The sequence below is a fragment of the Arachis ipaensis genome, chromosome B7, assembly GCF_059453495.1.
Source record: "Arachis ipaensis isolate K30076 ecotype BB chromosome B7, ASM5945349v1, whole genome shotgun sequence".
NCBI lineage: Eukaryota > Viridiplantae > Streptophyta > Magnoliopsida > Fabales > Fabaceae > Arachis > Arachis ipaensis.
In genome coordinates this window covers 115,873,185-115,891,042 of record NC_142442.1, presented here as the reverse complement: position 1 = coordinate 115,891,042, position 17,858 = coordinate 115,873,185, and the positions used below count along the sequence as shown (strand labels likewise).

The window sequence follows — 17,858 nt, the reverse complement described above, 5'->3', positions numbered from 1 at the left end:
CCGTACTAAATATGATAACAGGGATGTAAGAAGAGTATGGAGTTGGTGCACGTAGTAATGCCAGGGTCTCGAATGCAAAACTTGGACTTGAAGGGAAGGAAGGCTTCCCCAGTCGCTCTAGTTGATGCTTATTTTCTTTGGTGTACAGGGAATTCAATAATAGATTCAAAGTGGAAGTGCAAAAAAGGCATATCGGCTAAGGCCTAGTTCCTCTTCAAAGGTAGGTAAAGATTGAATAGAATCTTATCCTTTCTCAGCGGGATCCTATCTTCGCATGAAAAAAGTCAAGTAAGCAGTCAAGAATGAATCTATCTCAGATTTGGCTTTCACAGGCTAAATACTGTATATTGGAAGTATATAGATAGGGCTTTTAGAAGCTAACTGCTCTTTAGGCTATGCTATGTAAGAACCATCGGGCTCGAATCTTACTAAACCCAGGGAATCCATTCCTCTTCTCCCGTATGCCTAAAAGGAAGAAGCCTAAGCAGCAATTTCGTTTACTCAGTCAGCTATCTACACCGGTAAGTTAGGTATTTCCTTCGTCTCATCTAAGTTGTCTAGTAAGGAAGGAGAAAGGAAGAAGTCTTCTTTCGTTCCAGATATTGATAAGCTGGTGATTCTGTTCTTGCAATCAGGTCCGGAGAAGTAATTCCATTTAGTTAGCCCTTTTAGAGATAGAGGAAGAGATATCTTTCTATTGTTGTAGTTACCAAAGCCTGTACTTAGAAGTCTAAAGTTAGAAAGCAAGTAAAGTCTTGAAGTATAGGCATAAGCCTTAAAGAATCACAGCCTAACTAATAAAGCCGGGCCTTCTACTAAGAGTGCAGTTAGAAAGCTATAAACAATTCTTATTTCCTTCCTTTTATATATACAGTGAAGTCAGAACCCGAGCTAGTACTATAATTTAGTCTAATACATTCCCGACCGGAGCTAGCATCCTATATCTATTTAGTTAAGAAAGCATTGAGACCAGAGACATAGAAGCTGGAAGAAAGAACTAATAGTAATAACAAGAAGGAGTTGGGGGCGCCCCCTATTTATTCATTTCACCTAATCAAGTTTGTTAAATCAATCAGACAACTGTAACTAATAAGATAAAGAAAGAAAAGAACCTTTCGGAGAAACCAAGGTAGTCAAAATCTCTTACTTCGGACAAGCGTAAAGAATAAGATCAACCAATCGAAGGGACTTCCATTCGATCCTTTCCTCTTTCTTAATGGAATTCATGCTTTCAATCTTTGTCTGTCATCTTACGTCATTTCATGTCTTCAGTCAATCTTAATGACTTCCCTGGCTTTATACTTTTAGACTTCCGCCCAGATCAGATGAAGTAAGGGCTTGAACAACAATCTTTGAATATGAGATTAAGGCAGAGGCTTATTTGTTGCCTGATTTAAGGGGAATAGTAGAGATATCATGGATATACTTCCTAAACAATAGAGGCACTTTATTAAGTATCTCTACTGAGGGCATCGCAACCTTTCTAAGGTCTGATGGAGGGGACAATATAGATTGGAAGGTCTCCTTCAACACTGGTTGGCTAGCTTTATAAGCTTGGCCATAGTAAATGCTGAAATGTAGATCTTAACAACTACATCTGCCCTATCATCCTGCCTTCTTATAAGTTTTTGATGGAATGGCGTGAAATCCATCATTGGCAAAACAATTGGAAGAAGGCATGGACCTTCTCATTGAGTTTCTTTGTTTTTCTTCTTTATTTATGTCGTCGGCTTTCACCATGTGCTAGGAATAAAGTTGTGGATGGATTCGGGAATTCCTCACAAACTAATCCTCGGTTGGAAGGGAATTAGTCTAACTCCAATTTTGGGAGTCAGCCTTGCACCTCTATTGAGTAATGCCTGAGTCGACCCCTTCTCCCAAACTTCCTACAAGCCAGGCTATTCAGGGTCGGAACGAGTAAGCCTCGAGAGACTCACTTATTGGAAAAGATGATGTTAAGCTTCCTACCATTGGCCTTCCTGCGCCCCTTCTTAGTCAATGGGACTAAGAAGGGGGCGGATGCTCGTAACATAACATCTCCTCACTTGAGCATCTTTATATGAAAATAGTTCAGTTATAACAACGGAAAAATTTAGGACCATGCCTCCACTTATGGTAACCAAATCCTTCTGCCGGGATTAGCGTCAAGTCCATTGTGAGAGGCGCTTAAAAGGCCGTTAAGGCATTACACTAAGGGGCCCCGAAATTGGATAGGGGGAGGGGAGAGGTTGCTTCCTAAAAACTACTGGGTTTGGCTCGTTGCCTTTGATTCCTTACCCATAGCATAAGATAAAGGGTGCGTGCTTCAACATCTAAGTTTCACACAAGGAACCTCCTGCTCTTAGGTGTTCTCTGTCCCTCCCAGTCCTAGAAATCTAAATAAGTAAGTAAGATAGGTCGTAGCTTGGTTATCAATAGGCTTGGAAGAGGGGCTAGTCAAGAAAGTGGCGCATTCATGGTGTCTGGAATCAAGGTCAATAAAATGAATCTATCTAGTAGGGGCTTAGTTCTATTAAAGATTAAGGCGAGGGAATAAACTCTGGGCCCCGAGGTAAGATATAGAGTGTGCAGCGACTGCCTTCTCTCTTTTGGTTGTCGATTGCATGCAGTTTTCTCGATTTCTTTCGTTCTCCTTTTTGCTTTATTTGATTTCCATTCTCAGAACTATACTCTGAACTCTTAGTCAGACTGTATAATCTAATAGGAAGAGGCATACTAGACCTAACTGCTAGCTATGAGAATAGCTTAAGATGATAACCCGATGGAATCCGCTCTTATAGGAGGAATTTCCTTAGTTATCGGAATCCAGGTACAAGCTGCTATCGAATAGGCGCTGTTCACACGTCTTGGTGAATAAGCTATGATCACTCTACAACTTTCTATTTAGCATGCTAGCTTGGCTTATGGCTTTGCTCCTTTACTTCTGTTGTCGGCATACCGGTCTTGGCCTTTTGCTTGGCACGTTGTCGGAATAGGCTGTGATGCCAGATAGTGAAGTTCGAAGGGCCTTTCTTTATCACCGTGAGTAGCAATAGAAGTTTATTCTCAAACAAATCTTAGCCCAAACCTACAGATTTACGCTTTGACGCCCAAAAGCTAAAGCAACGTCGTTCCGCTGGAGTGGAGGGATTACTGGCTTTAAGCTGAGCTTCTTCTGCAACTGGCTGATCGGATGGACTTTTGTTTAACTTACAGACTGATCGCTAGAATGAAAAGAGGCTTGCTCAGGCCCTAGTCTAAGGAAAGGAATGCCTTAAAGAAAACTCCCACTTAATGACCAGCATCGTCTATTCTTGCTCGACCCTCTTGTGATCCCATACATATCCATTCCATATTTTATGAAATCACTTAGATAGAAGCATGTTGGATGACAGAACGATGCAGATATGGGTCTGGGTGCTACAAGTATGGATTTTTTCCAAGCAAGTAGAAATGACATCAGTGATAGATCGAATCGTTTAGTACGCTAACCTTGACAGTTGAATTTCTCGATGGAGAGAGCGTCTGTTCACATTAGAGTCCGAAGGATATGTAGTCACTTTGAGTTTCTTCTAAATGGGGTATGTGTTCAGTGTGCTAGGTCAAAGAAAGAGAGAAAAATGATAGGTAGTTTCCTTATTGCTTTTACGGGGGGTTTTGGTAGAATTGGGTTCGACTCCCGTTATACGCAATGTGGCGAATCAGATTGATTCAACGAAGATATGCCTGCATTAAGATTTAAAATGTGTCGTCTAATTTTAGGAAATGTTCAGAAGAGAGAACTTACAATAATACAACGCCGCATTCTCCGAAGATTGAGGAACAAGAAGAGATCTATTAAGAGAAAGATTTATCCAAGAGAAAATCTTAACAGTTACATCCAATCAAAAACTACACGAAAGTTGCCTCTTATTCATGGGGATTTAACCATCACAGAGACGCACAGAGGAATAGAACAAACTTCATATATCCCTTTTATACTCAATCCAGAAACAAGATCAGACGTTATTCCGGTTCGTCTCCATTTTCGTGAAACTATTCCTCAAGCAAGGCAGCTGATAAGTCATCAAAGGGTTTGTGTGAATAATCAAATGGGAAGTATTACTCGTTTGAAAGTTTCCCACGATGATCTAATATCTTTTCAAGAAAATGACGCGAAAATCCGCGGTGAAGATATAAGGAGATCTTTCTATATCGAAATACCAGTAGAAAAAATTATAGGCAAATTCCTGGGTTACCGGGTAACAATGAGGAGAAGAACCAAAACAGAATGGTTTTGCCTACTCAAAACTAAGCGGGGATGCCGCCTGCTACTAAAATCCTGGTTTTTGCAACAACAATTGTGTTATTCTATGCAAGAAGAATACTTAGAAAGAACAAAGAAGTTTGGATCCGTAAAAGTATGCTTAGGAAGTTCTTTTGCTGAGCACAACAGAATGAAGAGGAATTTTTATCATTTCAAATCTCTATTCTTATCGAAGAAAAGAAACAAGAAAAAATGATATCTTCCTACTCGAACAAGAAAGAAGATAGTTTAAAACTCTTCTTTATATAGTAATTCGACCTATTGGTCCGCACCCCCCATAAGTTTACCATGAAGAGAAAAATAAAAAGGATCGAACTACCTACTCATTATTCGGAGGTGACTCATAGAACACCAAAAGCGGTGGTATTTTATGGACCTAACATAGGTCACATCCCTCATGACATAAGATTGAAAGATCCAAACCTTCCTTTTCAGAGCAGAAACGAACGTGGCCAAAACATATAAAGATCGGCGTAGTCACTCATAGGGACATATCTATCCGGATAAGGGATAGTCTAGCCTATTGCCGTCTCTATCATGCTATTAGATAATCGAATATATAATTTTTTTTCTTATTTATAATTGAACAAAAGCGAGGAACGAGCCAAAGAGCGAGTTAGGTCTACTTCAAATAGGGGCCAAGTCTTTCCTAAGCTCTTTAACCCGTTCCTCAAGGACAGGAAAGATAGATAGATTCAATTAGATTACACTCCTATCAGTGTAACGGCCGCTTTCTCCCCCACCTGGCTGCTCAATCTAAACCATTAGGGGTGAGGAAGATTGATCAAACTCCCCAAGAAAAGGGGATAGGAATGTACTAAATCAACAGGAAGGCAGACAGGACTTTAGCAGACGAGCAATCGAATATTCCCACTTATCACTCATACTCCTCCTAGCCCATGATTCAGTCAGTGGTCATGGAGCTATGTAATATCTCTGTACTAAAGAACCTGGTCCTTTACTTGACTAAGGGAAAATCCCTAAGAAACGCACCGAGCAGAATAGCAGCATCATGCTTTAATTTAATAAGGATGTTAAGCTAGCTCGATCGCAGGAAATGATGGAAAGGTTGAAGCCCCCAGTGGCAAGAAGAACAAGGTAACGGATGGAAGATAGATAGAACGAGGTGACATTGGAACATGCAGTCAAATAATCAAGCTACTGCCCTTCCTTGGGAGGGATAGGAGCCCTTCTTTTCGAGCATTGAATAGCATGGCCTGCCTTTGGATGGGCTTTTAGGAATGAATGATAGAGCACAGATGAGCGGATAATTTATACGCTTTTTGACACTGTTTTTAGTATGTTTTTAGTAGGATCTAGTTACTTTTAGGGATGTTTTCATTAGTTTTTATGTTAAATTCACATTTCTGGACTTTACTATGAGTTTGTGTGTTTTTCTGTGATTTCAGGTATTTTCTGGCTGAAATTGAGGGACTTGAGCAAAAATCAGATTCAGAGGTTGAAGAAGGACTGCTGATGCTGTTGGATTCTGACCTCCCTACACTCAAAATGGATTTTCTGGAGTTACAGAACTCAAAATGGTGCGCTTCCAATTGCGTTGGAAAGTAGACATCTAGGGCTATCCAGCAATATATAATAGTCCATACTTTGGCCAAGAATAGACGACGTAAACTGGCGTTCAACGCCAGCTTTCTGCCCAAATCTGGCGTCCAGCGCCAGAAAAGGAGCCAAAACCAGAGTTGAACGCCCAAACTGGACAAAAACTGGCGTTCAACTCCAAGAAGGACCTCTACACGTGCAAAACTCAAGCTCAGCCCAAGCACACACCAAGTGGGTCCCGGAAGTGGATTTATGCATCAATTACTTACTCATGTAAACCCTAGTAGCTAGTTTATTATAAATAGGACATTTTACTAGTCTTTTTGACAATCTTTGGATTATCTTTTGATCTATTGATCACGTTTTGGGAGCTGGCCATCTCAGCCTTGCCTGGACCTTTCACTTATATATTTTTAACGGTAGAGTTTCTACACTCCATAGATTAAGGTGTGGAGCTCTGCTGTTCCTCAAAGATTAATGCAAAGTACTACTGTTTTCTATTCAATTCATCTTGTTTTGCTTCTAAGATATTCATTCGTACTTCAATCTGAATGTGATGAACGTGACAATCATCATCATTCCCTATGAATGCGTGCCTGACAACCACTTCCGTTCTACCTTCAACTGAATGAGTATCTCTTAGATCTCTTAATCAGAATCTTCGTGGCGTAAGCTAGAATGATGGCGGCATTCAAGAGAATCCGGAAAGTCTAAACCTTGTCTGTGGTATTCCGAGTAGGATTCAATGAATGAATGACTGTGACGAGCTCCAAACTCGCGATTGCAGGGCGTTAGTGACAGACGCAAAAGGATAGTAAATCCTATTCCAGCATGATCGAGAACCGACAGATGAATAGCCGTGCCGTGACAGGGTGCGTTGACCATTTTCACTGAGAGGATAAGATGAAGCCATTGACAAGGGTGATACCTCCAGACGATTAGCCGTGCCGTGACAGGGCATTGGATCATTTTCCCGAGAGATGACCGAAAGTAGCCATTGACAGCGGTGATGTATCACATAAAGCCATCCATGGAAAGGAATAAGACTGATTGGATGAAGATAGCAGGAAAGCAGAGGTTCAGAGGAATGGAAAGCATCTCCATTCGCTTATCTGAAATCTCTACCAATGATTTACATAAGTACCTCTATCCCTATTCTATTATTTATTTTCGAAAACCCATTACTGTTTTACATCCGCCTGACTGAGATTTGCAAGGTGACCATAGCTTGCTTCATACCAACAATCTCCGTGGGATTCGACCCTTACTCACGTAAGATATTACTTGGACGACCCAGTGCACTTGCTGGTTAGTTACACGGAGTTGTGAACCATGGTCTTGGCATCATGTTTTTGGCGCCATTTTCAGGGAAAGAAAGAGCAATGAATTTTACATAATTAAAGTGTAATCACGATTCCGCGTACCAAGTTTTTGGCGCCGTTGTCGGGGATTGTTTGAGTATGGACAACTGACGGTTCATCCTGTTGCTCAGATTAGGTAATTTTCTTTTTGTTTTCTTTTCAAAAATTTTTCAAAAATATTTCAAAATTTTCTCACCTATTTTCGAAAAAAATTTTAGATTCAAAATTTTTAAGAATGAATTCTAGTGTTTCATGAAGCATGTGAAGCCTGGCTGGCTGTAAAGCCATGTCTAAATTCTTTTGGACTGAGGCTTCCAACCATCAGCTGTTATACGACTGTAGGGTATGTCAGGCATGTCATGTCTGATTTACAAGCTGAAGCTTGGCTGGCCATTGGCCAGGTCTAGTGTTTTGGACTGGAGCTTTCATTGAAAGCTTGGCTGGCTAGTGAGCCATGTCTAATTCCTGGACTGAAGCTTTAGACTAACAATGCAAGATTCCTGGAATTCATATTAAAAAATTTGGAATCCTTATTTTTTTTTAAGTAATTTTCGAAAAATACAAAAAAAATTAGAAATTCAAAAAAATCAATAATATTTTTGTGTTCTTGTTTGAGTCTTGAGTCATATCATAAGTTTGGTGTCACTTGCATATGCATCTTGCATTTTTCGAAAATTTCATGCATTCATAGTGTTCTTCATGATCTTCAAGTTGCTCTTGGTGAGTCTTCTTGTTTGATCTTAATGATTTTTTGCTTTGTGTTGTATGTTGTTTTTCATATGCATTCTTGAATTCTTAGCGTCTAAGCATTAAAGAATTCTAAGTTTGGTGTCTTGCATGTTTTCTTTGCATTAAAAATTTTTCAAAAATGTGTTCTTGATGTTCATCATGACATTCATAGTGTTCTTGGTGTTCATCTTGACATTCATATCATTCTTGCATACATTCATTGTTTTGATCCACAACTTTCATGCATTGCATCATTTTTCTTGTTTTTCTCTCTCATCATAAAAATTCAAAAATCAAAAAAATATCTTTCCCTTTTTCTCTCATCAAATTCGAAAATTTGAGTTGACTTTTTCAAAAATTTTTAAAATCAAGTTGTTTCTTATGAGTCAAATCAAATTTTCAATTTGAAAATCTTATCTTTTTCAAAATCTTTTTCAAAAATCACATCTTTTTCAAAATTCTTAGTTATTTTCGAAAATTCCAAAAATATTTTTCAAAAATCTTTTTCTTATTTTTATATCAAATTTTCGAAAATAACATAATCAATTAATGTTTTGATTCAAAAAATTTGAAGTTTGTTACTTGCTTGTTAAGAAAGATTCAAACTTTAAGTTCTAGAATCATATCTTGTGATTTCTTATGAATCAAGTCATTAATTGAGATTTTAAAAATCAAATCTTTTTCAAAACTAATTTCTAAAATATCTTCTTATCTTACCTTTTTCAAAAAGTTGGTTTCAAAATATCTTTTCTAACCTCCTAACTTCTTATCTTTTCAAAATTTGTTTCAACTAACTAACTAACTTTTTGTTTGTTTCTTAACTTTTTCAAAACTACCTAACTAACTCTCTCTCTAATTTTCGAAAATATCTTCCCTCTTTTTCAAAAATTTCTTTTTAATTAACTAATTATTCTTATTTTTATTTTTTTTATTTTAAAAAATTTCGAAAAATACTAACATTTTTCAAAAACCATTTTCGAAAATCACTAACTCTTTTTCAAAAATTATTTTCGAAAATTTCTTCTCTCTCATCTTATTCTATTTATTTATTCATCTACTAACATCTCATCTCACATCTCAACCCTCCTCACAGTTGTGTTTCTTCCATTATATTACATTCTTTGTCTCCCCCTCTTCTTCTACTCACACAGAGATCCCTATACTGTGGTATAAAGGATCTCTATTATTATTATTATTTTTCTGTGCCCTCTTCTTTGTCATATGAGCAGGAGCAAGGATAAGAACATTCTTGTGGAAGCAGATCCAGAACCTGAAAGGACTCTGAAGAGAAAATTAAGAGAAGCTAAATTACAACAACCCAGAGATAACCTTTCAGAAATTTTCGAATAGGAAGAGGAGATGACAGCCGAAAATAATAATATTGTTAGGAAGATGCTTGGTGACTTTACTGCACCTAATTCCAATTTACATGGAAGAAGCATCTCCATTCCTGCCATTGGAGCAAACAACTTTGAGCTGAAACCTCAATTAGTTTCTCTGATGCAGCAGAACTGCAAGTTTCATGGACTTCCATCTGAAGATCCTTTTCAGTTCTTAACTGAATTCTTGCAGATATGTGATACTGTTAAGACTAATGGAGTAGATCCTGAAGTCTACAGGCTCATGCTTTTCCCTTTTGCTGTAAGAGACAGAGCTAGATTATGGTTGGATTCTCAACCCAAAGACAGCCTGAACTCTTGGGATAAGCTGGTCACGGCTTTCTTAGCCAAGTACTTTCCTCCTCAAAAGCTGAGCAAGCTTAGAGCTGATGTTCAAACCTTCAGACAGAAAGAAGGTGAATCCCTCTATGAAGCTTGGGAAAGATACAAACAGTTGACCAAAAAGTGTCCTTCTGACATGCTTTCAGAATGGACCATCCTGGATATATTCTATGATGGTTTATCTGAGCTATCAAAGATGTCACTGGACACTTCTACAGGTGGATCCATTCACCTAAAGAAAACGCCTGCAGAAGCTCAAGAACTCATTGACATGGTTGCTAATAACCAGTTCATGTACACTTCTGAAAGGAATCCTGTGAGCAATGGGATGCCTATGAAGAAGGGAGTTCTTGAAGTTGATACTCTAAATGCCATATTGGCTCAGAATAAAATATTGACTCAGCAAGTCAATATGATCTCTCAGAGTCTGCATGGAATGCAAGCTGCATCCAACAGTACTCAAGAGGCATCTTCTGAAGAAGAAGCTTATGATCCTGAAAACCCTGCAATAGCAGAGGTAAATTATTTAGGTGAACCTTATGGAAACACCTATAATTCATCATGGAGAAATCATCCAAATTTCTCATGGAAGGATCAAAAGCCTCAACAAGGCTTTAATAATGGTGGAAGAAACAGGTTTAGCAATAATAAACCTTTTCCATCATCCACTCAACAACAGACAGAGGACTCTAAACAAAATACTTCTAATTTGGCAAACTTAGTCTCTGATCTGTCTAAGGCCACTGTAAGTTTCATGAATGAAACAAGATCTTCCATTAGAAATCTGGAAGCACAAGTGGGCCAGCTGAGTAAAAGGATCACTGAAATCCCTCCTAGTACTCTCCCAAGCAATACAGAAGAGAATCCAAAAGGAGAGTGCAAGGCCATTGACATAAGCACCATGGCAAAACCTGTGAGGAGAGGAGAGGACGTGAATCCCAAGGAGGAAGACCTCCTGGGACGTCCAGTGATCAATAAGGAGCTTCCCTCTGAGGAACCAAAGGACTCTGAGGCTCATCTAGAGACCATAGAGATTCCATTGAACCTCCTTATGCCCTTCATGAGCTCTGATGAGTATTCCTCTTCTGAAGAGAATGAGGATGTTACTGAAGAGCAAACTGCCAAGTTTCTTGGTGCAATCATGAAGCTGAATGCCAAATTATTTGGCATTGATACTTGGGAAGTTGAACCTCCCTTGTTCATCAATGAACTAAGTGATCTGGATCAACTGACATTGCCTCAGAAGAGACAGGATCCTGGGAAGTTTATAATACCTTGTACCATAGGCACCATGATCTTTAAGGCTCTGTGTGACCTTGGTTCAGGAATAAACCTCATACCCCTCTCTGTAATAGAGAAACTAGGAATCTATGGGGTGCAAGCTGCTAAAATCTCATTAGAGATGGCAGACAATTCAAGAAAACAGGCATATGGACAAGTAGAGGACGTGTTAGTAAAGGTTGAAGGCCTTTACATCCCTGCTGATTTCATAGTCCTGGATACTGGAAAGGAAGAGGATGAATCCATCATCCTAGGAAGACCTTTCCTGGCCACAGCAAGAGCTGTGATTGATGTTGACAGAGGTGAAATAGTCCTTCAATGGAATGAGGACTCTCTTGTGTTTAAAACTCAAGGATCTCCCTCTGCAACCATGGAGAGGAGGCAGAAAAAGCTTCTCTCAAAGCAGAGTCAACCAGAGCCCCCACAGTCAAACTCTAAGTTTGGTGTTGGGAGGCCACAACCAAACTCTAAGTTTTGTGTTGAACTCCCATATCCAAACTCTAAGTTTGGTGTTGGAGAGTTTCAATAATGCTCTGAACATCTGTGAGGCTCCATGAGAGCCCACTGTCAAGCTATTGACATTAAAGAAGCGCTTGTTGGGAGGCAACCCAATTTTTATTTATCTAACTATATTTTTCTTAGTTATATGTCTTTGTAGGTTCATGATCATGTGGAGTCACAAAATAAAGAGAAAAATTGAAAACGGAATCAAAAATAGTAGAAGAAAAATCACACCCTGGAGGAGCATCTGCCTGGCGTTCAACGCCAGAACAGAGCATGGTTCTGGCGCTGAATGCCCAAAATGGGCAGCATTCTGGCGCTGAACGCCCAGAAAAAGCATGGTTCTGGCGTTCAACGCCAGAAATGGCAACAAATGGGCGTTGAACGCCCAAAATGGGCACCAACCTGGCGCTGAACGCCCAGAGTTGTGTGCAAGGGCATTTTACATGCCTAAATTGGTGCAGGGATGTAAATGCCTTAACACCTCAGGATCTGTGGACCCCACAAGATCATCTCAGGATCTGTGGACCCCACAGGATCCCCACCTACCTTATCATCTCTCTTTCCCTTCATGGTCATCCCTTCTGTTTTCCATTTACCACTCATATCCATACACCCACTACCTTCAAAATTCAACATCTCTCTCCCACCCAATCCCACCCATATGGCCGAATACACACATCCATCCATCTCCTCCATATCTTCTTCTTCTTCTTCTATTCTTTCTTCTTTTGCTCGAGGGCGAGCAACATTCTAAGTTTGGTGTGGTAAAAGCATAGCTTTTTTGTTTTTTCCATAACCATTGATGGCACCTAATGCCAGAGAAACCTCTAGAAAGAGGAAAGGGAAGACAAAAGCTTCCATCAAGGGTCTATAGCTCAGTGGTAGAACATTTGACTGCAAATCAAGAGATCCCTGAGATACCTCAGGGGATACATTTTCTTCCACACAATTATTGGAAGCAACTAAGGGTGGAACATCAAGAGCACTCCATCATCCTTCATGAAATCAGAGAAGATCTAAAAGCAATGAAGGAGGAGCAACAAAGGCAAGGAAGAGACATAGAAGAGCTCAAGGACATCATTTGTTCCTCAAGAAGGAAACGCCACCATCACTAAGGTGGATTCATTCCTTGTTCTTATTTCTTCTGTTTTTCGTTTTCTATGTTATGTGCTTATCTGTGTTTGTGTCTTCATTACATGATCATTAGTAGTTAGTAACTTTGTCTTAAAGTTATGAATGTCCTATGAATCCATCACCTCTCTTAAATGAAAAATGTTTTAATTCAAAAGAACAAGAAGTACATGAGTTTCGAATTTATCCTTGAACTTAGCTTAATTATATTGATGTGGTGACAATGCTTCTTGTTTTCTGAATGTATGCTTGAACAGTGCATATGTCTTTTGAAGTTGTTGTTTAAGAATGTTAAATATGTTGGCTCTTGAAAGAATGATGACTAGGAGACATGTTATTTGATAATCTGAAAAATCATAAAAGTGATTCTTGAAGCAAGAAAAAGCAGCAAAGAGCAAAGCTTGCAGAAAAAAAAAAAGAAAAAATAGGCGAAAAAAAATATTAAAGAAAAAGAAAAAGCAAGCAGAAAAAGCCAAGGCTCTTAAAACCAAGAGGCAAGAGCAAAAAGCCAATAACCCTTAAAACCAAAAGGCAAGGGCAAATAAAAAGAATCCCAAGGCTTTGAGCATCAGTGGATAGGAGGGCCTAAAGGAATAAAATCCTGGCCTAAGCGGCTAAACCAAGCTGTCCCTAACCATGTGCTTGTGGCGTGTAGGTGTCAAGTGAAAACTTGAGACTGAGCGGTTAAAGTCAAGGTCCAAAGCAAAAGAAGAGTGTGCTTAAGAACCCTGGACACCTCTAATTGGGGACTTTAGCAAAGTTGAGTCACAATCTGAAAAGGTTCACCTAATTATGTGTCTGTGGCATTTATGTATCCGGTGGTAATACTGGAAAACAAAGTGCTTAGGGCCACGGCCAAGACTCATAAAATAGCTGTGTTCAAGAATCATCATACTGAACTAGGAGAGTCAATAACACTATCTGAACTTTGAGTTCCTATAGATGCCAATCATTCTGAACCTCAATGGATAAAGTGAGATGCCAAAACTATTCAAGAGGCAAAAAGCTATAAGTCCCGCTCATTTGATTGGAGATATGTTTCATTGATAGTTTGGAATTTATAGTATGTTCTCTTCTTTTTATCCTATTTGATTTTCAGTTGCTTGGGGACAAGCAACAATTTAAGTTTGGTGTTGTGATGAGCGGATAATTTATACGCTTTTTGACACTGTTTTTAGTATGTTTTTAGTAGGATCTAGTTAATTTTAGGGATGTTTTCATTAGTTTTTATGTTAAATTCACATTTCTGGACTTTACTATGAGTTTGTGTGTTTTTCTGTGATTTCAGGTATTTTCTGGCCGAAATTGAGGGACTTGAGCAAAAATCAGATTCAGAGGTTGAAGAAGGACTGCTGATGCTGTTGGATTCTGACCTCCCTGCACTCAAAATGAATTTTCTAGAGTTACAGAACTCAAAATGGCGCGATTCCAAGTGCGTTGGAAAGTAGACATCTAGGGCTTTCCAGCAATATATAATAGTCCATACTTTGGCCAAGAATAGATGACGTAAACTGGCGTTCAACACTAGCTTTCTGCCCAAATCTGGCGTCCAGCACCAGAAAAGGAGCCAAAACCAGAGTTGAACGCCCAAACTGGCACAAAAACTGGCGTTCAACTCCAAGAAGGACCTCTACACGTGCAACACTCAAGCTCAGCCCAAGCACACACCAAGTGGGTCCCGGAAGTGGATTTATGCATCAATTACTTACTCATGTAAACCCTAGTAGCTAGTTTATTATAAATATGACATTTTACTAGTCTTTTTGACAATCTTTGGATTATCTTTTGATCTATTGATCACGTTTTGGGGGCTGGCCATCTCGGCCATGTCTGGACCTTTCACTTATGTATTTTTAACGGTAGAGTTTCTACACTCCATAGATTAAGGTGTGGAGCTCTGCTGTTCCTCAAAGATTAATGCAAAGTACTACTGTTTTCTATTCAATTCATCTTGTTTCGCTTCTAAGATATTCATTCGTACTTCAATCTGAATGTGATGAACGTGACAATCATCATCATTCCCTATGAACGCGTGCCTGACAACCACTTCCGTTCTACCTTCGACTGAATGAGTATCTCTTAGATCTCTTAATCAGAATCTTCGTGGCGTAAGCTAGAATGATGGCGGCATTCAAGAGAATCCGGAAAGTCTAAACCTTGTCTGTGGTATTCCGAGTAGGATTCAATGAATGAATGACTGTGACGAGCTCCAAACTCGCGATTGCAGGGCGTTAGTGACAGACGCAAAAGGATAGTAAATCCTATTCCAGCATGATCGAGAACCGACAGATGAATAGCCGTGCCGTGACAGGGTGCGTTGACCATTTTCACTGAGAGGATAAGATGAAGCCATTGACAAGGGTGATGCCTCCAGACGATTAGCCGTGCCGTGACAGGGCATTGGATCATTTTCCCGAGAGATGACCGAAAGTAGCCATTGACAGTGGTGATGTATCACATAAAGCCAACCATGGAAAGGAATAAGACTGATTGGATGAAGATAACAGGAAAGCAGAGGTTCAGAGGAACAGAAAGCATCTCCATTCGCTTATCTGAAATCTCTACCAATGATTTACATAAGTACCTCTATCCCTATTCTATTATTTATTTTCAAAAACCCATTACTGTTTTACATCCGCCTGACTGAGATTTGCAAGGTGACCATAGCTTGCTTCATACCAACAATCTCCGTGGGATTCGACCCTTACTCACGTAAGGTATTACTTGGACGACCCAGTGCACTTGCTGGTTAGTTACACGGAGTTGTGAACCATGGTCTTGGCATCATGTTTTTGGCGCCATTTCCAGGGAAAGAAAGAGCAATGAATTTTACATAATTAAAGTGTAATCACGATTCCGCGTACCAAGTTTTTGGCGCCGTTGCCGGGGATTGATCGAGTATGGACAACTGACGGTTCATCCTGTTGCTCAGATTAGGTAATTTTCTTTTTGTTTTCTTTTCAAAAATTTTTCAAAAATATTTCAAAATTTTCTCACCTGTTTTCGAAAAAAATTTTAGATTCAAAATTTTTAAGAATGAATTCTAGTGTTTCATGAAGCATGTGAAGCCTGGCTGGCTGTAAAGCCATGTCTAAATTCTTTTGGACTGAGGCTTCCAACCATCAGCTGTTATACGACTGTAGGGTATGTCAGGCATGTCATGTCTGATTTACATGCTGAAGCTTGGCTGGCCATTGGCCAGGTCTAGTGTTTTGGACCGGAGCTTTCATTGAAAGCTTGGCTGACTAGTGAGCCATGTCTAATTCCTGGACTGAAGCTTTAGACTAACAATGCAAGATTCCTGGAATTCATATTAAAAAATTTGGAATCCTTATTTTCTTTTTTAAGTAATTTTCGAAAAATACAAAAAAATTAGAAATTCAAAAAAATCAATAATATTTTTTTGTTCTTGTTTGAGTCTTGAGTCATATCATAAGTTTGGTGTCACTTGCATATGCATCTTGCATTTTTCGAAAATTTCATGCATTCATACTGTTCTTCATGATCTTCAAGTTGCTCTTGGTGAGTCTTCTTGTTTGATCTTAATGATTTTTTGCTTTGTGTTGTATGTTGTTTTTCATATGCATTCTTGAATTCTTAGTGTCTAAGCATTAAAGAATTCTAAGTTTGGTGTCTTGCATGTTTTCTTTGCATTAAAAATTTTTCAAAAATGTGTTCTTGATGTTCATCATGACATTCATAGTGTTCTTGGTGTTCATCTTGACATTCATATCATTCTTGCATACATTCATTGTTTTGATCCACAACTTTCATGCATTGCATCATTTTTCTTGTTTTTCTCTCTCATCATAAAAATTCAAAAATCAAAAAAATATCTTTCCCTTTTTCTCTCATCAAATTCGAAAATTTGAGTTGACTTTTTCAAAAATTTTTAAAATCAAGTTGTTTCTTATGAGTCAAATCAAATTTTCAATTTGAAAATCTTATCTTTTTCAAAATCTTTTTCAAAAATCACATCTTTTTCAAAATTCTTAGTTATTTTCGAAAATTCCAAAAATATTTTTCAAAAATCTTTTTCTCATTTTTATATCAAATTTTCGAAAATAACATAATCAATTAATGTTTTGATTCAAAAAATTTGAAGTTTGTTACTTGCTTGTTAAGAAAGATTCAAACTTTAAGTTCTAGAATCATATCTTGTGATTTCTTATGAATCAAGTCATTAATTGAGATTTTAAAAATCAAATCTTTTTCAAAACTAATTTCTAAAATATCTTCTTATCTTACCTTTTTCAAAAAGTTGGTTTCAAAATATCTTTTCTAACCTCCTAACTTCTTATCTTTTCAAAATTTGTTTCAACTAACTAACTAACTTTTTGTTTGTTTCTTAACTTTTTCAAAACTACCTAACTAACTCTCTCTCTAATTTTCGAAAATATCTTCCCTCTTTTTCAAAAATTTCTTTTTAATTAACTAATTATTCTTATTTTTATTTTTTTTATTTTAAAAAATTTCGAAAAATACTAACATTTTTCAAAAACCATTTTCGAAAATCACTAACTCTTTTTCAAAAATTATTTTCGAAAATTTCTTCTCTCTCATCTTATTCTATTTATTTATTCATCTACTAACATCTCATCTCACATCTCAACCCTCCTCACAGTTGTGTTTCTTCCATTATATTACATTCTTTGTCTCCCCCTCTTCTTCTACTCACACAGAGATCCCTATACTGTGGTATAAAGGATCTCTATTATTATTATTATTTTTCTGTGCCCTCTTCTTTGTCATATGAGCAGGAGCAAGGATAAGAACATTCTTGTGGAAGCAGATCCAGAACCTGAAAGGACTCTGAAGAGAAAATTAAGAGAAGCTAAATTACAACAACCCAGAGATAACCTTTCAGAAATTTTCGAATAGGAAGAGGAGATGACAGCCGAAAATAATAATATTGTTAGGAAGATGCTTGGTGACTTTACTGCACCTAATTCCAATTTACATGGAAGAAGCATCTCCATTCCTGCCATTGGAGCAAACAACTTTGAGCTGAAACCTCAATTAGTTTCTCTGATGCAGCAGAACTGCAAGTTTCATGGACTTCCATCTGAAGATCCTTTTCAGTTCTTAACTGAATTCTTGCAGATATGTGATACTGTTAAGACTAATGGAGTAGATCCTGAAGTCTACAGGCTCATGCTTTTCCCTTTTGCTGTAAGAGACAGAGCTAGATTATGGTTGGATTCTCAACCCAAAGACAGCCTGAACTCTTGGGATAAGCTGGTCACGGCTTTCTTAGCCAAGTACTTTCCTTCTCAAAAGCTGAGC

At 38.3% G+C, this 17,858-nt stretch overlaps 1 non-coding gene across 1 annotated transcript; it reads right to left on the bottom strand.

Moving 5' to 3' along the window:
• Positions 1 to 9,690: 9,690 nt before the first annotated feature.
• On the bottom strand, positions 9,691 to 9,798 carry LOC148553823 (small nucleolar RNA R71). Its single transcript, XR_015893232.1, has one exon. It is a non-coding gene; the product is annotated as a small nucleolar RNA R71 (small nucleolar RNA).
• Between the last annotated feature and the right edge of the window lie 8,060 nt (positions 9,799 to 17,858).